We start from the raw sequence: 24,811 nt of genomic DNA, 5'->3' as shown, positions 1-24,811 counted from the left end.
CAACATCATGAAGAGAAATAAATGATGGCCCATTCACTGCTTCCTATTAGAGTTAGCATGTATGGCAGTAGTCCAATAACAAAAACAATTTCAATTACACCAGGATGTCAGGTGGAAACAAGGCAAGGAGAACATGTTCCATCTTTAAAGCAACTGTGAAGTGTAAAGTTTGTTTTACCTTTTCATGCACTCACGAAGTGTTATACAAGAGCCAGACAAAAAAAGTGGCAAGTGAAAGGTGCTAACAGAAGAAAATATTGAAGCACTTAAGAGATTACATGCATCTACTATACTAAAAGTCACATCCTACCTAGTTTTGCCACTTCAAAAGTTAACACCTCAGATATATTTGCTATCTGAAACTGGTGTCTCAGAGAGGCTTGATCAAAACTAGTAATCAAGGTTTATTATTTAAAAAAAAACTAAGGAATTTCCTGAAAGCTGTGTCAACATACAGTTCACATTGACATGTCCATCTTTAATGATTTAGTTTCCAAATAAATGAACTTTTGCAAAATACATTCTAATGGAATCAGGCAAGAGAGTCAAAGGCCAAGATCTTCTCCAGCAGCCCAAATTCATAACCAGCAAACAAAAGCCTGACAGTTCTCCTGGAGAAACTGGAGTACACCTCCTGCCTCTCATGCCCAAACTTGTCTTCATTATATCCCCAGGGCAGGCAACTCTGGACTACTCCAGAGAGCACATCGGTGCCTCTAATGAGCACCAGTCCCTTCATTTTGTCAAAAGATTACAAGAAACAGATGCTTGTCAACCCACGCAGGCCAGATAGCACAGCAAGGGAAAGGGTTTTCTCTGTGCCTGTGGGCCAGCCTGAAAAGACAGGTTGATGCTGTATGGACCCAGGAGGTCCTGGCTTTACAAGCGCAGTGCAGGGAACTCAAGGAAGATTGACATATCACCATGAGATCTATCCCGGGACACAAACTCGCCCTGGATCTTTGGAGTAGCCAAGTGATCCAGCTTGAGCCCTCTGGGGTCAGAGGTAACTTCCATCACTCAGGAGTGAAAGCCTGAAGCCTCTGTAGCAATAGCCTGGTCCAATCTGATGGGATGGTCTGGAGGTTCTGAAGTGGGGGTAGGTGAGCTTCTCCTCCCACCCAAGGCAACRGGCAGGAGGAGGAAAATGGTGTAGTACGCTTTGTCTGTACGGATGCTGCAACAGGGAACGAGTGCACCTGGTGTTAGACAGCAGATGTGGACACACTGGTGGTCACGGTGCAGTTCTCGAGCGAGAATCTACAACTAGAGTACACCTACCTGGAAGCATCCCCCATACCCCAGGAATTATACATACTGGATTACATTCCTTCAGGACTCACTGCTGCATTCATGGTTTTCCAGACGTGAGCAGAAGAGTGCCTGAATGATTTCAGAAACAGAGTTTGTGTCCTACTTTCATGTGGATGTCTACAGCTAAAAGCATCAATGTTTGCAWGGAAGTTAGCAAATACCTCCAAAGTCAGCAGAAAAGTGCTAGCTGAAGCCACCTAAACTAGATTCACCATGGAAGGACATCAACTGAATGCCATCAGGTACACCCAGAAATACAACTGTATTAATGGGGGTTCAGAGCTATTAAGGAAACTGGCTCAGTCCTCCTGCAATATTTTGTAGCTTATTTTTCCAAGGGATTTAGAAAGGGTTGTGGTTGTTTCAAGACATGACAAAGCTAACCTGCCTACTTCCAGTCCTCCAAAGTCCAAAAATAAAACAATTACTACGCATCCACAAACCAGTGGCACGGAACAAAAGCTTTAACTCTTTTGAAACATGAGTATGCTTTCCCTGATCTTCCAGTTGTGGCACACTTATTTCTAGAAATTTTTGTTTTGATCTGAGTCATCTGTATACAAGGCAGAAATCATTCACAACAGATCCAGAATATGTCGGTCACTGCCAGTCGGAAATTCCAGTTTCTCAATATGAACAAGTCTTTAGCAGAATTCTGACCTTTCCTATCCATTTCCATTTGCAGCTCTAAATGTATGCACAAAAGAGGGCACAGTTTTCCTCTGCTTGAGCATCCTCCCTAGATTTTTTTTTTTGGAAATCCTTTGGCAAAAAAAAGCAAAGATTAAATAAAAAGATGCACAACTTGAACAATAGTATTTGGGAATTATTTTTCACTGCTTTGGTTTATAGATCACTGGAGCTTCTACATCAGACAGGGAGTCTGAACAGGCTCCATCTTCACTGGAAGGATACCCGTCTTTCAGCAGTACGTTAGTAAGACCTTCAACACTCCAAAAGAGGAGCTAATAACAGAGTAAAACACCCATACATGTGGACCAGCTTCATGAGATGTGACAACCCCACAAAAACATCCCATCTTTAACTGTATGTACTAATGCTAAGAGTCTAGTTCAGGTTGCACAGCTGACAACCCACAGGATATTTAATCCAGTGCACGACTCAGCAGCCCTCTTTTCCACAGGGAAAAGCAGATGATCTCTTGTAGCCTTTTCACACGGAGGTGGATCCCTGCAGAAAATGCCGTGCAGCGCATTTGCAGCAAACCCAACAGGTCCRAGAATCACGAGGTCAGAGATCTGTACTGCGCGCATACCATAGGTCTGGCTATGCAAGCGCAGAAGCTGCAGCAAATAGCTCTCACATGCTACTGGGCAACTCTGAACTGCCATTCATGATTAGATACCGCCAGCCTAACTAGGTACAGAAGAGTTGGAGATGTTCATGTACAAGAAACTCAATGTTTAGTATTACTAAGCCTTACTTGGAGGTACAAGTAATTCAAGCTTTAATAGTTAAAACTGAATATGGATTAGCAGGAAGTATCCATTACAGGTAAACAGGACAAACTGGTTCTTCATCATAGATATCCGCAACATACTTTCAGTGGTGGCATTCATTTTGACAGGGAGAGTTAGTGCCATTTCTTAAAGTTGGTGGCATGGATACCACCAAGCAGCTAGTTATATTTGCTTTGTGTGTGTTTGGCTTTCAGTGTGACACTAAACAGGAACAATTTGCCTCAAGTGATCTGCTGGTACAGCTAGCAGAAGCAATGACGGATGTCCTGCCAGATATCAGAAAACCACTTTGGTTGGGCACCACCCCAATCTGTTCTGGGAGAGGACCTGAAAGGAGGAAAAGAAAAAAAAAAAAAGCTAAGTCATTGAATCATTCGTATTTCTGAACAGAAGCCATATATGCAAGGATGATGGTGTGCTTCTAGGGCTGAGCTGCTGAGCTAGATCACTAGGAAAAGATGAGCAGAACAGAGGAGCTCTATGAATGAAAAAGTAACACTTGGAAAACGCACTAGACCCTATCAAAGCCAGAAAGGAAGAATTTTTTTTCCTGGAGACCGAAGACATTTTCATTGAGGGGGACAATCCATGGGCAACTACTACAGACCTCACAAAAAGGGTAACAAAAAAAAAGTCTCTAGCAAGAGCAAGCAAGACTAGTTATATGCAATATAAACAGACTACAGATGCAATTCTATTTGCAATTCTATTCTATTGCTTTTTTTTTTTCCCCTCCATCTCTTCAGGAAGAGTTCCTATCCAGCAGCTATGAAGCTACCGTTGAAAATCAAAAGCAAAATTATGGTCAGATTGAAGTAATGATAAGCCCTGGGAGGTTGCCATTTCAAAAATGCAGTAGGAGGTTCTGCTATGCTCCTTCTGATCCCTAGCCAGTTTACTGCTGGAAAACATAGCGCACAGCGTTGTGAGAGACAAAGACAGCACAGCTTTGTGGGCCGAGGAGATACCAATATGATGGACTGCACGGAAGGCAGGCCAAAAATCCTGAAAGGAAGAGGCAAAAGACTGCATGATAGCGAAGTCTAGAGGAATGATAATGCTTTGGTAAAGTTGCAGATAGATCTTTCTGAAGACTCTTTCTTGAAATTCAACTAAGAGTTGCATGCTAGCTGAAAGAAAAAGTAAGAAAAGTCAATATAAACTGAAACCATAGGACAGGATATTAAAACAGCTCAATTAACTTGAGGTGGAGTAGAGAGAGGGAGGCTGTTCAAGAATGCACTACAGTTTACAGCATCTGCTATATGGTACCAAAACCCATTTAACCTTCCACCTGCCCATCCTGCCATACTGACTTACCACCAGCCTACTACCTGCAGAGTAGATCTATCCAGAAAACAAGAGTATTTTGCAGCAGAACCCAATGCCTAGGTGCAAATCTTCCCAAAGTGTTTAACTGGCTGCTGGCAAGAGATGGCATCAATATAGAACATGAGAATTTTACCCGCTATGATAACACAATAGAGCTGAAAACCACCAAGAGGCTCAGACACACAATTCAACACTGTTCAAACAGTTCATGATATCGGAGCTGGCTTCAGTTTTCAGCCRGCAGTTGCAGGGCAGGCCATGCTGAAGTGCTCCATTACACAACTACATCATTCCTTCAAGGGCTGCTTAAGCCTTTTGTGAGCATAAGTCCTTCTGAGCCTTGATATGAGTTACTTCCTTCTTCCCCATCCAGATTTAAGTCTAAACTCGGCTCAAGGCAAGCGTGCCAAGTTTCAGATTTGACAGCAGAGATGCACCGCTCTGTCTGATGCTTAAAGCATCCTGCTTGCTGCTTCTTGGATGGGACAAGCAAATTGGTTCTTCTCAGGCAGATGAGTAGACTGAGCTCCACCACACATTTTCTAGCTAGTGCAACAAGTTTTTAACGGTTATAAGCCACTACGCCCCCATCCTTCCCCCTTCCCCACTGTTCCTCTAATTTGCATAAGACCTCCCCAGGGGGAAGGATAGAAAGGTCACACCTGACAGTTTGAGAACATGAAACATCCTCTTTCTTAGTTAAAAGATTCTTGCAGCAAACAGGAATTCAGATCAGCAACGAAACAGTGAATCACGTGTTTGATAACCTCTTTATTATGGCAAACACTATGAGCAGATCCCAGTTGTCAGGACACCAAATTGCACAAAGTTTTCTTCCAGATCTTTTACTATTGCTACTATAAAAAAAAATGACTGTAGTAAACATAGCATCAAATATGGCCTTTAAGGACTAACAAAGAAAAAGCGCTTGGTTTTGGAAGAGAAGCAGGAGAAGAACCAAGACTAGACTGTAATTTGAAGTCTGTCACATTAATATTTAAAGACTACTCGGAACACTAGGACTATTTCCTGCCACGATATGAACCTTTTCATAACGATTTTCCTTCCTACCTTTCCACCCACTCAGCAAGATTGCTGCTGAAAGTTACTTGCATTTAAACAAAGCTGCAGGAAGATATTTGCCTAATGGTGACTCAGTTCGATTCCAGTATTCATTTCACTAAAATATACTTCAAGACCTAGGAACAGTTATTAAATAAGAGATACAGGGTTGAAAGGGAGTTACTTGAAGCACAGCTAGCTCAATAAAGAAGCTAGCTCAGACAGTATCCTACATGTCCAAACACTTAGGACTCAAAATCTCAATTACTACCTCACCTCTATCAACAAAACTGGAGCATGAGGGTTACAAACTAGCTTCTAGCCAGCACTGAAGGCACCTGCCACAGTCAGGTTGTGATCGGTAGTGAGAAAGGAATATAGTCTAGCAGGAAGAAGATTTTTTGCTTACTGAGCACTCATCATGACAACATAGGCATGGCACAGCTCTGCTTTGGCACAGTGACACTGCTCATAACCATCCTGTTTTCTCAATTAAGTCTCAAGTTTGAAAGTAGTAGTAGTAAAGGATAATGCAAACAAGGGACTGGTGTGAATAAGTCAAGCAATACTTATTTCTACCCTTCAAAGGAAAGGCTTGCTTCCCTTGCACTGAGAATTTCTTTGACCTACTTGAGACACTCTGGAGAGCTCACCAAAATAAGATCCAGAGCTGTGAGAGTGCTGTTTTGAAATGCAATTTCAGATAATCGAGACAGATATTGCAAGTGAATGCCCCTTTCCTCAAACCAAACCAAGCAGACCTGATCCAGGTCTGCGTGTATTTTTGATTCATGAGGGAGTCAGGACATGTGCTAGAAGTCAAACTGCAAATGCTTGGCACGTGGATCACCACCCTAACAAGCAGAAGTAGTCCAGCCATACAATTTTCCTTTTCTTAAGCCTAGAACTTCAAGGAACTCTGTGGGGATGGGTGATCTCATCCTACCCTGTACAAAAACCACAACTCCATTTCTCAAAGCAACATTAAGATTGTTGCTTTAGGACAGGACAGGCACATGCCTCGTCACAGTGTTTTCCAACATCGCCCCATGTGCGTAATGCTTTTGGTAAATCTCCTGATCCTGGGAGTGTTTTCCAGGCAAGATCTACTATTTCACACATGACTTCAAAGACTTTAACATTCTCCAGGGCTCTCAGCTGACATGTTCTAAACATAAGGATATGAGATCACTAACTTCCACGCTCATTCCATGTAAAAAGATGGCAGCATGATGATCAGCATCAGATGCTCATTTTGCACAGATCAGGACAACCAGTTCACTCTTTAGAAAAGAGATAACAACCAGTATGTAGGTTATGATGATTATTTTAAAACCAGGATGCATGAGGCGTTCCTTCAAGTTCTCAACATCTCCTTATTCCTTTTATTATCTTACACCCTTAAGTTCAGAGGAATAAGCTGGCTTCATGTGTCCTACGCTTCACTGCAACATTAACAGCTCCCTAGATGTCAATGCTCTTCCTATATTAAACTGAAATAAGAAAACCTTTCACTCACGACTTCATTCTCTTCCACACTGACACATGCTGCCATCATCTTCAGCGCCCTTAGCACCTTCTCTTCCCACCACCTCATCTCTTTCCTTCCATAATGTTCCACTTCTTGCTGTGCTTCTGCCCATGCTACTTTCCAAAAAAAATTCTTCCAAAGCCAACCAGTCACACACTGCTGGTAAAGTCCATGTCCACCAACTGGAAAGTGAAAACATTTTTTGAGACCTGTCCTGCTATTAAGCAGAAAATTAACAAACAACCTAATGCCCTATCTTGGCCTGATCAGGAAGATAATCTTGCTACAGTGCTTGGCCGTTCACACAAACTAGTAGTATGGCTGCAAAGTCATAATAATCTGTCCATGCACTTTGCAGCCATTAGAAATGTACGTTTTTGCCTTTTCCTCTCCCACTCCAGAGCTTTCTGGTGACCCAGAGGGTCTCCCACTATAAGACACTCCCCCAATAAGCTGCTTATTACAGGAGTGTATTTCTACTATCTGACCACATGCCAGCAGTACCTCCGCACACCCATTACAGAAGAGATCAGCATTTACCTGCACTTTCCCAAACAGCACTAGAATGACCTGGTTTTAACATCCTCAGTGTTGCAAAAAACAACAGAAAAACTGAAAAAAGTAGTTTAATTTTCTCTGTTGCAGTTTAAAGCTGGTAGCAGCATCAACAAAGTTGCTTGCAGACTAAGGCAGGTGGGAGTACGTCATGTCAGATGTCCCACATTTGGAAGGCTCTTTCCAACCTTAAAGGCTACAGGTGCATTTTAAAAATTAAGAATTGCTTCTGTTTAACCATTCGAACCAACAACTTATCTTCAGCTTATGGAGTTGGTTTTGTATGGCACTTTGCAGGCAGACAAGCATCTTAAGGTGAGGCATACAAACCGTATTTTATATGTCTAAATTGTTGGGAAGGGTGAGGGACAGACAGCTGTGGACCTCTACACATAGTCGTTATTCATGAATGCGCACAACTATCAAGTTGACACACTACAATTACATAGCTCTTCTACACAAAGGGAGGAACTCAAACACACGTTACTTCATCTCCCGCTCATATCATTTGCCATATGAGGGAAGTGAACTTGCATGAAGTCTTTTCCTTGAAAATTCTGTGGACTTGCTAACAAGCACTAATTGTACAACCCTCAAATAAACACATTGGCAATTTACATTTCCAAATGAATCTCAGTTTGAATGTTGATTGTTGTCACCAAGAATGGTCCAAGTGCCCATCGGGCAAGTTCACCCCTGGACTTTGTTCTCAAAATCCCCTGTACAAGCTTGATGTTTAGGCCAAGAATGTTATGAAGGAAAAGGTAAGTTAGTTCTTCCAAATGAAATGAGTCAAAATAAAAAAAAAAAGACCATTCCAGGGAAGTGATTTGTGTGATGCAAGCTGGAATCATTGACACCTCTTTCCCACTCAATTTTAAGCAAAACAGAGGCCATGAAGTACTAAAGCAGCCATGTATGCATATTACTATATACACACTACAATCTGCCAGAAAACCAGAGGATTACTGCACTTTATGAAGAGTTGCATTATGCTGAAACAGCTAAATGAACGGTTGGACATCTTAAATTAAAAATCCCCTAATGAGACAGTGATCTGCACTCTTTTTTTTAAGCTGAAAGGAGGAAAAAAGACTGAAAGACAACTGCCAGYTCCATCTCAGTCTATGTTCTGTGGCTTGTTGCAGAAGTCAGACATACATCCCTCTGCAAAAAAAAACAACCTGACAGACTGCCAAATCCCCCCTCATCAGCAACGGCACCCCTGAAAAACACAGGTGTTCAGCCCACACGCAGCTGTCTGCACAACGCCAGCCCTGACATCGCATCCTCAGCGACCTCAGGAGCCCCRCAGCCCTAAGAGGCAACCGTCACATACCAAAATTTGAGAGCTACACCTTCCTATTATTGTAACCATCCCTGGCTTTAAAATCCACTGTTTGAAAGGCTTCTTAAAGACTGGTGAAAGCATGAAGTTTAGGATAGTAAGTAAGGCTAAGTAAGGCCATGCAAGATCAGGTACCAACAGAAACAGATACTTATGARGATGCTGCAGAGGAAACAAGGGGAAAAATCTGACAGCAGTGAAGGGTCTGCAACAGACCTGGTGTAGACCAAGAACCCTGCAGACATTCTCTTCTCCGATGTCCAGGTACCACGAGTACATTTTTCATCCCAGAAGTATCAGCTTACTTAACGGCAAAAACAGAGCCTCAGGTATACCTACTCCATCCCCTTCCCTTCAGGCAATGCATTTGAAGAAGGGGAAAAAAAAATCTACTAAAGAAGAGGTTACTTCTAGACAGTCACGTGCGTCTTCAAGCAATAATCCACATTAGGCAAACTCTGGTGCTTGGATGGATGTAGTTTGCACCTTCTGGTGTCACAGATGAGCAAATTCCTTGTCAAGACCACCAGTGCTGCTCAGGCTATGGAGGAGCATGCTTGGATCACTGGAAGCAACTCCACTTTTGTAGGTGTATAGTACAACTTAACAGKGATCCACCTCAATAGTCTGACTGTTTTATCTGTGCACCACCTGGCAAAAAAAAGAAGCCTGGAGGATGAGTTGCAGACAGGCTCAGATAGCTTGAAAAGACTGGTGTTTTGGTTGGTAAACACACACACACACAAAACCCCTCTGTATTATCTGAATCACAAAGTGCTTTTTTTCTGCTTTCAGAAAAGAATGCAAGTATCAAGTTCAGAGCCCACAAATGCTTTTGAGGTGGTGGGGGATGCTTCTTACTAGAAGAAAAAAAATCCTCAACAGGTCTCACATGAACTTGAACAGACAGGGCCAAAAAAACCTGAAGACCCCTTACTAGCAAGAGGTAAGTAGAAGACATGTTATTTAAGCTCAGCTTGAGCTGACAGGCAGCCCCAACCAACTCAAAGGAGTATTGAGAACCCTATTCTGACTTGGCCATGCACCAAAATGAACACAAGCACTCATCAGGTGTTTCCCCTGTGTAAGAACAAATTCATGTCAAGTGCCACCCAGAATCAATGAAGCATATGAAGAGTAATGAAACGGGATTCAGCTGTAGGTTCTCTGCACCCCACCTTGAAAGAGGAGGGCTCCAGATCCCCAGACTCAAGAGGCCTAGGCTAGGCTTGTGACTGCCTGAGGGAAATTGGTTCCCTTTCCTCTGACCCCACCAATACCCAAGGTGCCTCAATTTCCTGATTCCCTCAGATCAGAGGGACAACAAAGCTCTGCTGATGCTCACACCAGCTCTTAAGAGCAGCTTCAGACACTTCCAGTCAGATTCTGAGGCAAAGATGTTAAATCTCAGCCTCTGATATCAGATTAAGCAGAGATGTGTGATGATGCTTGCTAACAGTCTGGAATAGCAGTGTACTCTGTATTTGGTATTAAGCAGCACATAGATAATAAGATGTCCAATACACAGCTGCAAAGATCAAAAGACTGCTACAAAGGGAAAAGAACCCATATTATGTCTTGTCAGTGTAAAACATCATGGTGATGCCGATTCCTCTTTGTCTTGAGCCATCAGAGGCACATGTTAAAGGTAGTCAGGCCTCTCACACCATGGAGCCCTAAACACAGTGTATGGGCTCTCACAGTGTCCAGGAGGGCATAGCAACCCAAGAGCAGTATGTCCACCACCAACAATCTGGATAAGGCTCTTTCCACCACTACACAAAGCAACAAACCCCTAGAGGAACATCACTCCTGCACTAAAAGAACAAAGTTATGAAGGTGCAAACACAGGTGCATCTCCTAAGGATACCAAAAGGAAGCTTTCTGCAAGTTTCTAATTCAATGCAAAGATTTAGACACCAAGCCCAGACACACACACCGCAAATCAGGCAAGATTAATCCCAACCTAGGTGTGCCCTACAGGGATGAATACCAGAGATCAGTTAAAGCAAATTTGGCCATAAGAGAGGCTTTGTGCAGTAGCGCCCTACAGTAGGGCAATATTCAGTATCACAGAAACTGAAGCAGCTGCTCTTTCACCACTGCACAACCTCATATGAGAGGAAGACTTGAAGAAAAACCTGCAAGAAGGGGTGTGATTTGAAACAACAAAGCTAGAAGATGGGGAAAAAAGGTGTTGGTAGGGAGAAGTCAGAATGCACTGCAGCCTGTGAAGCTAAGCTTCARAAATTGGACAGGCAGACAAAGTCCACAGATCACTGCAGGGTAGACAACCCTGCCATGTCCAGGTGACTGCATCCCCCGGACTCAGGGTTGCCCAACAGGCTTTGCTTGATCCTTGTTTCCCAGCTGCTCCTCACTTGAAACCCCTCAAAAGAGCTGCTTGATCAAGTGGAAACACAGTGAAGGAAGGGACGTTTAGCTAGAAGACCAGCATCTCTTAAAAATTCAGCAGTGCCGATGCCAAAAGCAGAGACAAGTAGAGTAGGAAAAGGAAACACAGGCAAACTTGATACTGTATGATTTAATGCATGTGGCTTTTCTTTTCAACGCCTGAACTCTCCTCTCTCCTCGCTTGAGGATACTGCCTTTTCAGGCAGCCACAGGACAAAGGAAGAGACTGCGCTGTCACTTCACAGAATTAGACATTTGGCAGGAATTCATCTGACATATATAAAAATATTTTATTTATGTATATATTTTATTTATATATACATATGTCAGGTGAATTTTATATATATAATTTTTGCAACTAAACTACTTTAAAAGAGAAACCTACGTAAGACTGGTACACAGCAAAAAATCTTCCCAAGCTTTTAATGTGCTGCTTATTGGAGTCACATTGCTGTCAAACAGACTTTAAAGGGGTGAGGAGCCTTGCAGCTATGTAAACGCGTTAAAGAGCATAAGGCGGGGGAAGAGGAAATAAGCAATATTCCGTGTTTGGGCCTACAAATGTGCTGCTAAAGCAGAGGCAAACAAATCCAAAAGCTGCTACCGAAAGGGGCAGCAGCTCTCAGCACACTCCTTGCCTGCCATCGCCTGATCCACACTCCCTCCCCCCCCCTTTTTTTTTCCTTTTTGTAGGGTAGGGTTTTTACTGATTTTACTCACCTAAAGAAGTGAGTCTATAGTACCAAGCAGGCAGGCAAAGATGAAGTCGACTAAAGATGTCTGTAGTCCATCTCTTCTCCAGGCCTTCGTTATCTCCAGGAACAGTTTTTAGGGACAGTAGAGCTTAATGTTTAGGGCACTGTTAGACCCAGAGCCTGAGACCTGCTTCAGCAATTTGTCCTCCCTTAGCGTTATGGGATAAGAACTCCATGAAGTTCTCTGCAGCTGTACTACAGTCCCAAAATGAGCCGTTCAAGGAAAAAAAAAAAAAAAAAAAAAAAAAAAAAACACCAAACCTCCCCAAACCACTATCCTATAGGTCAGTGTCCTTACCAGCTATAAAGAAGGACGTTTTCCTTTCTGCTGCCTCTGAAATTTAAGGCTTCCTTTTTCAGGGCTCCCAACAGTTCTGAAACAATTTAACTGTCCAAAAAGACTGACCCAGGTAGTCGACGCAATCGAAAAGCCAAGAATGACGTGCAGACAAAGCAAAATTTCTGCTCAAAAAGCACAGGCCCCCTTGCAGGAAGGCCAGAAGATGCTTAGGAGCTCTGTGACAGTTTTGTGGAATAGTTCAGTCTCTTGCTTTTTTTACAAAGCAAAGGTCACCGCGGCACCTTCGCTAGTAGCTCTGATGTTGCCTCCTCCCCAGTGCAAGGTACAGGCTTGGTTACTGGTTCCACTTCATGCTCACGAGTGGCAAGATAGGCTACGCCTACACAAACACTGTAAGCTCCATAAAACCCTGCACTTCCTCAGCRGAGTAATTATACATCATAATCCCAAGATACACAGTTAGGCAGTTGCATATGTTCACAGAAAGTAAATATTTGCACCTAGTTACTTCCTCAATAGGGCAAGGAAGTAGCCCAAGTCACCAGCCTACAGTGGAACACCAAGCAGACTCCATACACAGTCCAGAGAGCAAGTTACACAGTCTAAAAAAAGATTTGAACACTTGAAGGTTACCTTGCTGGGTTTTTGCTTGGCTGGATTTTTTTTTTTTTAAACCTAAAGTATGCAAGTTGGCAACGGTTTAAGAATATTAATGTGTTGGAAGGGTATTTCAGTTTTTTCCACACTTATTAGCAAGCACCATCCCGTGACTGTCATTTCTGTACCTGTGCTTCACATGACACATCTTTTTATAAAGCCACTTATTACCCTTCAAGACAAGGTTTGCACGCTACAATAAGTAGTGAGCATGGCATCAGGAGAGAGATAGTGTCTCCAGGCATACATACCTGACATAAAACAGCTCAACATACTACTACATGTCTGTGTGGCATGAACAGCTTTAGAGATAGCAACAAATATTCTCAGGTTTCTCACGAAGACAGTCTTGACATTAGCTCTGGCAATCTCCTTGGACTGCACCCATCCAGCTCACAGTGTTTGCCTTCACACGCCATCAAGTATGGGAAGTTTCCCCCCTTTTCCTAAGTTTACAGCAATTGTACAAATTTGTACTTGCAGAGGATCAGCATCATCCTTTCTCAGTCCGCTTTGTTATCCTGAATGTAGGTTCACAAACCAGGGTGGCAAAGACCGGGCTGCTCTCCCAGACATCACGCCGCCCTTTCACCAATCAAAGGGGGATGTCCACTGAGAAAAAGTTATATTTTCAAGAGATGCAGTGAGACGGTGGTAATGTCAGCAGTCCAAACAATCCCTGCACAGTGATGGAAAGCAACCCTGTCCATCGGCACACTCATGGTGCGAGATGCAGGGAGGGAGAGAAGAGACAGACTATGCAGATAGCCCTCTGTCTCCCCAAAAAGAGAATAGCTAATAACACCGATAGCTAGAAAGAGATACCAAGCTTCTGCAGTGTGCTTATTTTCACTGTCACAGCCAGATGTATTTGGTGACACTTCACTGCAGTGGTCACTGCAGTGCCCAGCTCCAAGTACACACAGTTCCCATGCGTGCCAACCTCTGGAGCAACCACCGATAATCCTCTGTCTGCATCACAGCTCCGTCCCACCACCTGACACTTACTTCCCAGATTAAGAAATAGTAGTCAGGCAATAATTGAATGCCTCAGCTACCTTCAGTGGATGCTTTCATTTGCCAAGACATCTTGTCATTTTGGCCACATCTATTCAAATTTAAGTTCTTCAGCTGCAGAAGAGAATCACCACTGAAGTTACTAAACACCGAAAACAACCACACGAGGTTACCACTGGGTACCGATGCTTCCCTTGAAGCTCAGCAAGCATTGCATTGCATCAGAACCGACAATACTGGATGCCCACCCCCAATACATTTGGTTTTGAGCAATGTCTGCAAACAGCAGAAGCAAGCAGCACTGACACAATCATTCAAGCTTGCATGCATTTGCTATAGCAATATCATCTTAAGATACCACCACGTGTGTTAGATGTCTCAAAAGTAGGTCTTAATATAAACAGAATTTAGGAGAGGGAAGACAGGGTACTTCTAGAAGTACTATTAGAAAAGCGAGCATCTTTTCATATAGACGGAAGGACCTGGTGCAAACATTGTGCATGGCTTTACTAAAAGGACTATATATAAAAAGAGATAACCAAGCCCCTTCCGTCTCTTGCAAAAACCTGTCATTAGTTCTCAGCCAGCTCAAAGCATGGCATCTCCTCCAGCTTTTCTCACATCACTCCAACCTATTATGTGGCTTGATGCCTTTAATTTAGAATTCATGTTCCTGCAATTACGTACAAAGTACAGTTCTTTTTGTGAAAAGCTCTAATTATGTTTGCCCGTTTGGTTTTCAATGATTAGTTTATATCTGAATAGAAAAATGGGTGAGATGACTCCCCAAGAAATAAAGTTAAAGAAGCCCAAGGTTCTATATCTTAGTACGGGAAATAAGCTGAAAAGATTTCTCAGTTTCAGAGAGAGGTAATTTTACAAGTCAGCTTGTCCTTAGTTCTCTTCTTACCCTACTGTTCAGGACTTTGCACAGTTCACGGCCTGGCTCTTCTGTTTGCTGTAAACTTGAGACATGCCTACATAAAGTGGATATTATGCCAAAACAAACAAATCTTCCACCCACTTATGGTCCTGCAATCTATTAGGAAGGAAAGGCAAGGCACATAGCATTAAAACTATAAATACCAACAAGCATGAACAAGGGTAAAGTTAAGTCCTACAGTTAGCAAAGAGACTAACATTTTGCTCCATTTCCTAAAGGAATCGGGCTTCCGCATTGGACTTGCATGTCAGTATCCCCRTTTTGCAAGCTTCCAAACCCGTTCACGTGGTTCAATCCCATTTGACAAAGGTTTCAAAGATTAAATTTCTACAGACTTCACGATAAAGCCAGAGGAAAGATACCCTCACACCCTCACTGAGGAAAATAATGAAGTGCAAGCTCAACTATGCAGTGAAACACAAATGAACTGCATCGAGAGGAGCATCACTCATCCCTATCTGCAAGGAAAGCTTCAGCACTTGTGTCTTATTAGATACTGGATTATACAGTCATCGAAACCATATTTTATAACTTCCCATTCTCAAAGTCATTTAGTCCTGTAATACTACCAGCATTCAAAAGATTGAGGCAAAGAGGTATGCACATCTCAGCTAGGCACCACTTTTCCCCCACGATGTCCTAACGGGTGCAACTTTCCTCCAGAAGCATATGCTACAAGCTAGCTTTGCTGCTGGTTTTCATATACAAAAACAAACAATATCAGTAACCACATAAGGTTACTTGTTATTATATAACAAATGAGAGTGTGCATTAGGTGGGTATTTTAAGTTGAAGTTGGCTAGTAAGTACATAAAAGAAAGTTTAAGAAAGCATGGAAACAGATGAAACGATATGGGAAAAAAAAAAAGATCATCTGTCCCCACAGAAGCCTTAGATGGATATTCCTAACCTGGATCCCCAGCCTGCCCCGTTGTTTTGGAAAATTTCAAGGTGAAAGTTTGAGGAAATGCTCCACGAATTTTAGGATAAGAAACAAACAAACAAACAAAAAACACCACACAACCAAACAAAAAAACCCATACACTAAATGACTGAATGGAGACTGCTTGAACAGAATATTTTTGAACAGCCAATTCAGAGCCATTCCTTAGGAACAAGATTATTAGTCATAACAGAATAAGCAGGGTTATATCCTCAGGGAAACCTGAGGAGTATTTTGACGGTCAAAGCAAACAACTACCCCGTGCAAGGCTGTGCTACGAAAGGTCGCATGATCCTTTGATGCTCAAACAGGAGTAACCACGTAAACACAAGGAAATTCTAAGCATACCTAGGAAGAGCTCTGTGCCACTGTATTTCCCTTTCTCTAATGGCTTCAAAATGGTGACAGTGCAAGGAGAAGCATAAAGATTACTCAAGAATCGGAGCAAGGTCCTGTGATAAAATTAAGGCAACTCGAGTTTGGTGTAAAGAGATGAGAAGATACTTTTTGGCTCCCCCCAGATTAGCAATGGGGAGAAACTGAAGCCAACATATCCAGTAAAGAAAAAACAACAAGGAAGGCACAGCTACCAGAGGAAGCCGCTGTTTCCCTTGGAGCCAGAAAAGAAAGCAGCTATATTTTGGGAAACCACTTTGTCTAGAAAGCAAGTCTTGCTGAGAACATCAGGTTGACTTTTAAGCTGAAAATTAAACTGGATGATTTCAAGTCACTTCCAGTTTTCAACAGCGGTAGTATCAGCCTCCAGGATTTTCCTGCCAGTTTGATGTTCTGCTGCTCAAAGTTCCACCTTGCAAAGTCATGAACACCAGCCTTGTAACAACTTGCAATCGTTCCAGCTTCCCATGCTGCTATTAATGAGAAACTAAAGGGTCTAGAGAGCTACCTGTTCCAACTTTTAATTCTCACTAAGTCTAAATGAATGTGTTGTTTATCTTTTAACATTAAGAAGAGATGCAGAACAGGTATTTGCAGAGTTTTATAACCAAGGAAAGCACATATAGATAACAATATTACTTTGCCCTGCAACATGCAGCCTTTGACTAGTTATGACTGGCAGATTTCTTCACACAGAGCTTTATAAGCAGCAATTTTGTTGAACAGATGACAGAGACAACACCTTATTCCAGCCTATTAGTTCTAAGATCACGATCTAAAGCACTAAAACATATTCGTTTGCTCTCCCCTCCTTTCCCTCRCTGTGGAGAAAGGGTAGTGAAATGACACTTCAGACTGCCATGGATCTACTGTGCTATTCTGGGCTGGGGACACGATGGAAGTTGTGAGTCCTCATACACAAAAAAAATAAATAAATAAAGGTAGGAGTATTAAGCAGCCCAATACTCCAGAGTGACTCCTAAGGCCATCATTTTTCTTCTTTCTTCCGCTTGGATGGAGGCTAAACGCTTTCAGACATTATCTTGGACACACTGGGACAGACCTGTGAATAACAAAAATATGTCACGCTTCAACCAGGGTTTTTTGTCCCATTAAGAGAGCCATCTCCTTGCCATGGGAGAAGTCTGAGTACTTCTGCTATTAAGCGTCTCTGTCCTCCGAAAGGTACCAACCTMCCATTCTATATATCCTCCCTCACCCCAAATCTTCAGTTAAATAAAGAAACCGCCGAGCTGCTCAGAATACTTTGAAGCACCCTGGCTCCCCCAGCTACAGATCATGGTTAGGCATCATCTTTAAACTCTATTTTCAAAATGAATGACTTCATTACAGTATCTATTCCCATTTATCCAAATAGCACAATCTTGAGAAAGCTGAAAAACAAGCCTACAATGCAGTTCTGCCACGCAGGAACAAAGTAACTACAGAAGCTTTTTGAAGGAGTAGAATAGCGTATTTTGATAGTGTTTATACATAATGCCCAGTATGTGCCTGTATATCACACACTTTTTTTTTTTTAAATAAAAGTCATCCTTTGCACTTTGAAGCCTAGAAATTATTCCATTTTCAGCTACAAAATATCACTTTGAATCACCACATGTAAATGAAAACGCAAGCCATTTACAGCTTAGCTTTCTCAGTCAAATCATGAGAAAGTGCAGGTGGCACAAGGTATGAGACATTTGGGATTTTAAGAAGAAACTCATGTAGTGAAAGTGCAGGTGCAATTAGAACATGAAAAACTGCACTGAGGGGGACAAAAGGTCCATGTGGACAATCTCCCATCTTAAGTGGCCAGTAGCAGATGTCTAACCAAGACCACGGAGCACAAAAAATACATAGTGTGGGAGTCAGGGACAATACACTTTGTTTAATGACTCAAGGTGGTATCGTTACATGCAAAAAAAATTTCACTGATTTTTTTCTCCCCCTTTGTATGAACTAGTCCCATTTCTTTCCAAATCTATGTAAACTTTTGGTATCCACAGCTTGCAGAACAGTACTCTCTAGCCTGTGTCAAGTGAGATAGCTCCTCTTCATTTTGAGCCCATCACCTCCRGGGCTAACATGAGGTGAATCAGGGTTCTTGCTCAAAGGACTAGTGCTATGTCCCCAAAGACAGCACCTCAGAAAGCAAAACATAATGCAGCTTTCGAAGTGGCCAACTTGGACACTGACATCAGACAAAGCCTCTCCTTTTTTTCCGTTCATAGATGAGAACAAGAAGTGATGAAAGAAGAATACTGTTTCATCACAGAAACTGTGTAGATTTGATTCTAACTCAACTGAAGAAGTTTAGGAGAAAAGGACACTGAGGACAATCTGACATCTGCYGCCTTTCAGAGGAAATGCTAACAGCTGTACTTTCCAGCACATAAAAACTCAACCTTAACATGCAAACTAAATTCCCTTGGTCTGACAACCATCCCTCTGCACAAACTGTTTCAGGACAACCAGATGAAACTGCACATGGAGATAACTCAATAAAATGGAGAGAAGGGGAAAGCCTGTTTAAATATATTATATTCAGACACCTTTGTGTGGGATTGATCATCGCCTGGCTGTGTCTACAAGGTACTAGGCAGATGTCAAACAGCTGGTATAACCCCCCACAGAACCTAGCTTCATTAGCTGCACTCTTTATCAAAGTGACTTATCACAGCATTGCAATGCAAAGCCCCACTGCTGCTTGAGGCAGAGAAGAAGGGACATAACTATGTATTTACCAGTAGAAATTGCTTACCRTTATCTGTCAGCTGGCTAGGAAGTAAGCAGGATAGTGCCTATCTGTTTTTCTTCCATGGGGCATATGCAAACACAGCAGAGCACAACCTGGGACTTCTCACACCAAGGGATTTCCAAAAGGATRTAAAAGATGTCAGATGCCCAGGAACCGTTCTTCTGAACGGAGCGCTCCACTGCAAACGCACAACAGCCAAGTTACAGCACCTAGTAAATCGGTGCTTGTTAGCATGGCTGTTCATCACTGGTTCAGCTGCACAGGAGTGCGTTTGGTTACTGCTAGGACTCTTTCGGTCTCCCTTGAAATGGCACTGAATAGAGGCAAACAATGCCTGCATCTCCTCCAGCCTCCCTTGCACACCTGCTTGTTGAGAAAATAAAAGGATTAAGAAGGCACAGGCACTGAAAGGAAACATTCCTTGGACTACTGTGGAAGGTACAACTTAGCGGCTTTTATTTTATTTTTTTAAGAGGTTAGCTGTTCTGTAAAACAACTTTCCCAACTCACATGTCAGTACAGGAAAGCAGCTTACGCCTGATCCATGTGGTGACCAGTTACAGGCCACRTCAGTTAACACGCTTTAGCTTTTCTGGTTTTTCCACGGAAAAGCGACCAGTAAGACTAGGCAGCCATGCACCATTGCAGAAAAGCTTTCGCAGATCTATTTATGACAGCATAACTACACACAGAGTTTGGGTGCGAGTCAAAGCTCCATATGTACTCTGTTCCTAGTTTTGATCTTACAGTAGCTCAGATACACGATGACATGTTTAATATTCAATAAACTGCAAGTGCTGAAGCACTGTAAGAAGGTTCAAGACAAAAACTTTCAAAAACTGAGAAGCGAAGCAATTAAGCATTTACCTCCAGGTTTCTCATGACCYGAGGAAAACAAACAGTAAGCAAACCTTTCTCAGGCCACCATCAGTTTATCCCAGTAACATTTTCTATCCATTTTTCATGTTGGCCCTACCAGCTAACTTCAGGTGAATCCCCAGGTGGCTCCAGAAATCCTCTAAAGCACCCTAGGAGTCTGAAAAGCTGCTTCCACATCATAGAACGGTTCAGACTCTTCCACTCCATTCCCAGGGAGGTAACAGACCATCATTAGTCTAGACTACAGCAGCCTTAGTAGTTTAGCTGCCAGACCAAGACAGGCTAAAAGCWGAAATTAAACAGACAGGGCAACTCCAACCCAAAATTACCTCCCTAGAGCCAGCAGCCATAGGTCAAGGTCATGGCTCTTCAACTAGAAGCTCACGGACAACACCCTGCCCAGGAGGTACAAAACAGCTTCAAACACAGCACTAGTAGTCTCCCCACCAGCACGCTACACCCTCAGGAGGGCAAGACAGACCTATTATTTCTTGAGCACTGAGGAGCAGTGAGTCCCAGCACTTCTGAGCCTGTTGCCAGGGTTAGAGGGAGAGCTTTAGTATCCAGTATCCCAAAAATGGGCCAGGCAAATCAGAGCAGAGCCTGGCTGTACCACTCCCCACACTCCCATGCATCTCTTCCCGGTCCTAGCCTTTTCCTCTGCCAGTGTCCTGGGTACAAGGGAAGACAGAGTAGAGGTCTAAGGCAGGCTTTAGCTGTCTCCTGCTGGCTGAACACGACAGAGAYGAGTTTGTTAGAAAAGCTGAGTAGCCCTTAGGTTACCAGAAAAAAACAAGTCATATCCATGCCCAGWACACATCAGAGAAGTTTTAAAGATGGCTTAACCAATTTAACTACCCTAAAAGGCATGTTCCTACTCCTCGATCCATCCAATGCTCCCAGACTCTCCATTTCACTGGCTCTGGCACTCATCTGACCTCCTGGCAAGCTAACTCACCTCATTCACCTAGCAGTAATTGAACAGCTTTCTGTCAGGTTCCTGAGCTGAATCCTTACTGAGAGGTTAAAAAGAGTCTGAGCCAGCAGAAGGAAAGTTACAGGTAGATGGTATCACCCTTAACATCAGCAGCAAGTTGTTACATACTGTAGCTCCATGAGATTAACAGCTAAGAACGTTGCAGACAATTGGACGTTTTTGATTCTTCTAAGAACTCAAGATAAACGCATGTTCTTGAAGAGTTTTGCTTCCTAAATATCAGACTGTTGTCTGGTATTTTCCAGAAGTTCTTTTTGCATCCTGTCTAATAGCAAAATGTCAAGAATATAAAGGCTTTCATTTGTGTTAACTGCAGTAGCAAAAGCTTTAACTAAAACTGCAGCCACATCTTCCACCCTCACATGTTTTTCAAGCACTAGAATATAGCACAACCTCCCCACCCCCCCAACCCATCCGGGGAAAACAGGATAGGAAACACTAGATTTCAAAACTGGCAGATATTAATTAAGCAAAATATTTCAGTAACATTAAAAAAGAGCTMTCTAGAATATACTTGAAGAAACAAATGCAACTTGCTGTGCAAGGAAGACAACAGTAGATGACCACAGTAARATCCAGCGAGTAGCAGTGAGCACGTGAGTCACGAGCACATTTTAGCAAGGCCTTACTGTACGTATCACCATGCACTAGTTTTGAAAATTACTTAAAACATGAACCTGACACAAGCAACACAAGGGAGAGGAGCTGGAGGTACTTCTTCAAATACCAGTCTCACTTCTTACTGGGAGAACAGGATACTGAAGTTACCTCTCTCCTGAGCTATGTCACGATTTTGTGGGAGGCATTAAGAACTTCCAGAAAGGCACCAAAAAAAAAAAGAAAAAAAAAGGGCTAGCATGCATTGAGATACCTAAACAAGATAACTGGAGCAGCTGTACTGAGACCTAAAGTGCTTCTAGTACTAGGTAACTATGATCTCCAGAAGCATCTCTCACCTAAACAAGCAGATACTCTGAACTCTGACACCTTGTAGCCATTTGCAGAGCTGTACTTCCTTCCTCAATGTATACTTCTCAAGTATGGACCTGTCACCAGTCAGAGGCCACTAAAATTTGTTCTTGAAGATYATCTGTGCTGCTTTTCACGCATTTGGATTCCTGAAGAACAGCTGCACCCTACCTGTGCCGATCATGCTGTTCACAGACATGCTTTTGGAGACACTACATTAGTTACTGATTGTTCTGTACTTTAAGCTTAAAGTCAGGCCATGCCTCAAGGCAAGARGAGACTATTATAGTTGGCTTGGTCCTCCAATACACACACCTTTCCATYAGAACTGCACAACAAGGGAAGCATAAAAGGATCTGGAGGAAAATATTCTTGGGGGAAGGGAAACAGTGCAGCTTTACTCTGGACTCTGCAYGCCCAGAGGAAGGCTACATACCATCCCAAGAGAGAGCAGAACAGACCCAAGAATCTGTATACCAAATCATTCGCCCCCAGCACAGTGTCCCTGTGTAGTTTTCCAAGGCTGTGCTCAGCACTGGAGGACAGTGCTCCTCAAAACCCTGGAACAGGCACATTTCAGAGATAGAGGCTGCTTGAACCTCTCAGCAGTCACTGTCAGGACTSTACTCTACCCCATATCCCCCATAAAACATTAGACCATCAGCTCTGTTCCTAGGAGGCACTGGCAGGTTAGAGGATGCTGTAGAGATGGGGGACGGTCACCAACATAACTGGTGGCTCAGTCATGGCCTGCAAGCCATTAGCAGTGCTCAGAAGACCCCTGCTCTACAACACACATGCAGGGCACTCTCCCTCTTTTACCCACCTGCAAAACTGAGACAGCAGTTGACTTCCCRTAGAGGTGTTAAATAACCAGAATGAGCCTAGCAAAGAACAAGACCACAGAAGACCTACAGCTAGGTAAGAAGCCTAGATGACAACCAGAATTCACAGCAGGATCAGCATGGCAGCATATCCACCAGACAGATTTGGCCTGCAGAGTGCTAATTGCCCAAATAATGCCAATTCCCCTGAGACAGCYTGATTTTTCCCCAGAACAGTACATTTATGGAAACATTAAGAACTATGGAGAAGGCCTCACGGCATACAATAAAAAATAAGGATCCATCGTTGTTCTAATGAAACTGCAAATGTGCACTGGGTTTTTAGCAAGTAAATGGAAATCATGCTGACATACAATTGTTCCACCCCCGGGTTCGCCTTCACACATTTCTTACAGGTCAATTTTAAAGAATTCAGTCTTGTTCAGCTAAACATCTGGTGGCTGTTGCTAGAGGAAACAGACTATCTGCAACATTTGAGCAAAAATAATGAGTTACATAAAAGCAGAACGCACAAGCAAGAGCAAGTGTTTTGCCAGCATACGTATCTCAAACATTACATGAAATACTATGTTTAATTTGGGGGGTAGAATACAATGAAGTTAACCTGTATGCATTACAGAAGTAACAGAGATTCAAATTCTCTAAGTCCCTGAAGATATAATCATGCTGTATTGTAATCAATATTCTAGCTAGCAGCTGTGCCAAAGATTTTTCAGAAACAGTTCTGCTAGAGAAAGAGGGATTACAGATTAAAAGGGGAGCAGTTCAGCTCTAGGCATTTTCAGATTTATATCAAGTCAAGACGAGTTAAGAAGCTATGCAAGATGGTTTTGGTCATTAACAGTTTGACTTAGGGCCCCCATGCCTAACGAAGCAAGTATTTTTCCTCGACACTACAGAGCACCTTTTCAGTCCCTGGCCCCTTTTCCTCGGGATTTATCAGTACTTCGAGTCCAATGCCCAAAAGATAAAGGTACACAGCACTAAACTAGAGGCTTGATTTTGTGAGAAAAGCTGATGGCTGAGAAGAAGCTCTAATGACATCATCATTTGAAGCCCTAAGACCAAACCAGAAGCCTTATAAGATTACAGATCTTTTATATGGACTTTATAGATCATGAAGTCTCACATCAGGAGAYAGAGCATTCCTGAAAACATCTTAAACAGCGTAACACTAATATACTGGAATTGCACTTCACATTCTGTACTTTTCTACAAATAGATATCACTGYTCTTTGAGGAGAGCTTCAGCACTTAAATAATCCAGAAGCCTGATGGATGACTARTACAACTAGAAAGCTTTGAGCACAGAAGGATATTTTCAGTACCACTCACAACACGCAGCCACTGAACAGCAGAGGCACCTAAGGCTTTCACTGCCCTCTCCCTTTTTTTCCAAAATACACACTAGAACTTTGGTTGCAACTAGCTTCCTCCAGCACTGCCTCCTCCAGCACTCAGCAGAGAAGTCCACTCTGCAACCAGCTCCAACTGCTTAGATGATATAGTGTTATCTTGTACATGTCACCGTTGGCCCAGATCTATCTCATAYTAGTATGCAGTGAATCTATTGCTATTTTGTAGAAAGCCACTCCAAAACACCATTTACTGAGCACAGTAGAGACGTACCCCATGAGCAACTGTTTAAGCTAGGAGGTCCACTGCTTTTCTTGTTTGTTTACGCCATCCAAGAATAATTTGCTCCTAAAGCCAGATTCTTCCAATTGCTGTGGACATGGCGCTGCAGGTTCACTGAGCGCATCGAAGGAGAACATACAAGAACTGACTCCTCACTCCTATGGGCAAAGTGTTTCCCTATCACAAGGGCAGGAGCTGAGGCTGCATTGATGTTGAGAAGCCGCCAGGCCAGCACATYTCTGCTGGAGGGTCCTGAGGCAGGGAACATGCAGATGAGGATACAAATGCTCCGTGAACAAGCAATGACATGAGCTGGGGTGCTAGCTTACAGAGAAGTATGGGCTAATGAAAGCATGACACAGGGCAAACCAGGGCTTGTTTAAATATGAAGTTAAAATACACAGAAAAATAAAAGAGATGCAGGAGGCAGGAAGGGGATACAGGTGTAGACAGGTCGGGAGCAAGATCTGTGGCTGAGACAGAGCCACTTTTTCAGTCATGGAATTGATAAAGAATTTCAGTAATACATTATCAATTTCTACTATATATTAAAAGGGGGGGGGAAGTACACTTGGGTTTACTCATTATATGATTTAGCGTTCATACTGCCCAACAGTCTCTGCTTAAAATCCACATCTGTGTGCAAGTGGTTGAACAGAAAGCAAGCGGTTT

General features: G+C 42.8%; 1 protein-coding gene across 3 annotated transcripts in view; it reads right to left on the bottom strand.

Annotated features, from left to right (window-relative positions):
* The window catches only part of CSNK1G1 (casein kinase 1 gamma 1), a 101,232-nt gene that overhangs the window by 75,004 nt on the left and 1,417 nt on the right, over positions 1-24,811 (bottom strand). The gene's annotated exons all lie outside the window — the stretch shown is intronic.

Source organism: Apteryx rowi, unplaced genomic scaffold (assembly GCF_003343035.1).
Source record: "Apteryx rowi isolate R43461 unplaced genomic scaffold, aptRow1 scaffold_27, whole genome shotgun sequence".
Taxonomy (NCBI): domain Eukaryota; kingdom Metazoa; phylum Chordata; class Aves; order Apterygiformes; family Apterygidae; genus Apteryx; species Apteryx rowi.
This window is presented reverse-complemented; position numbering and strand designations above follow the sequence as displayed.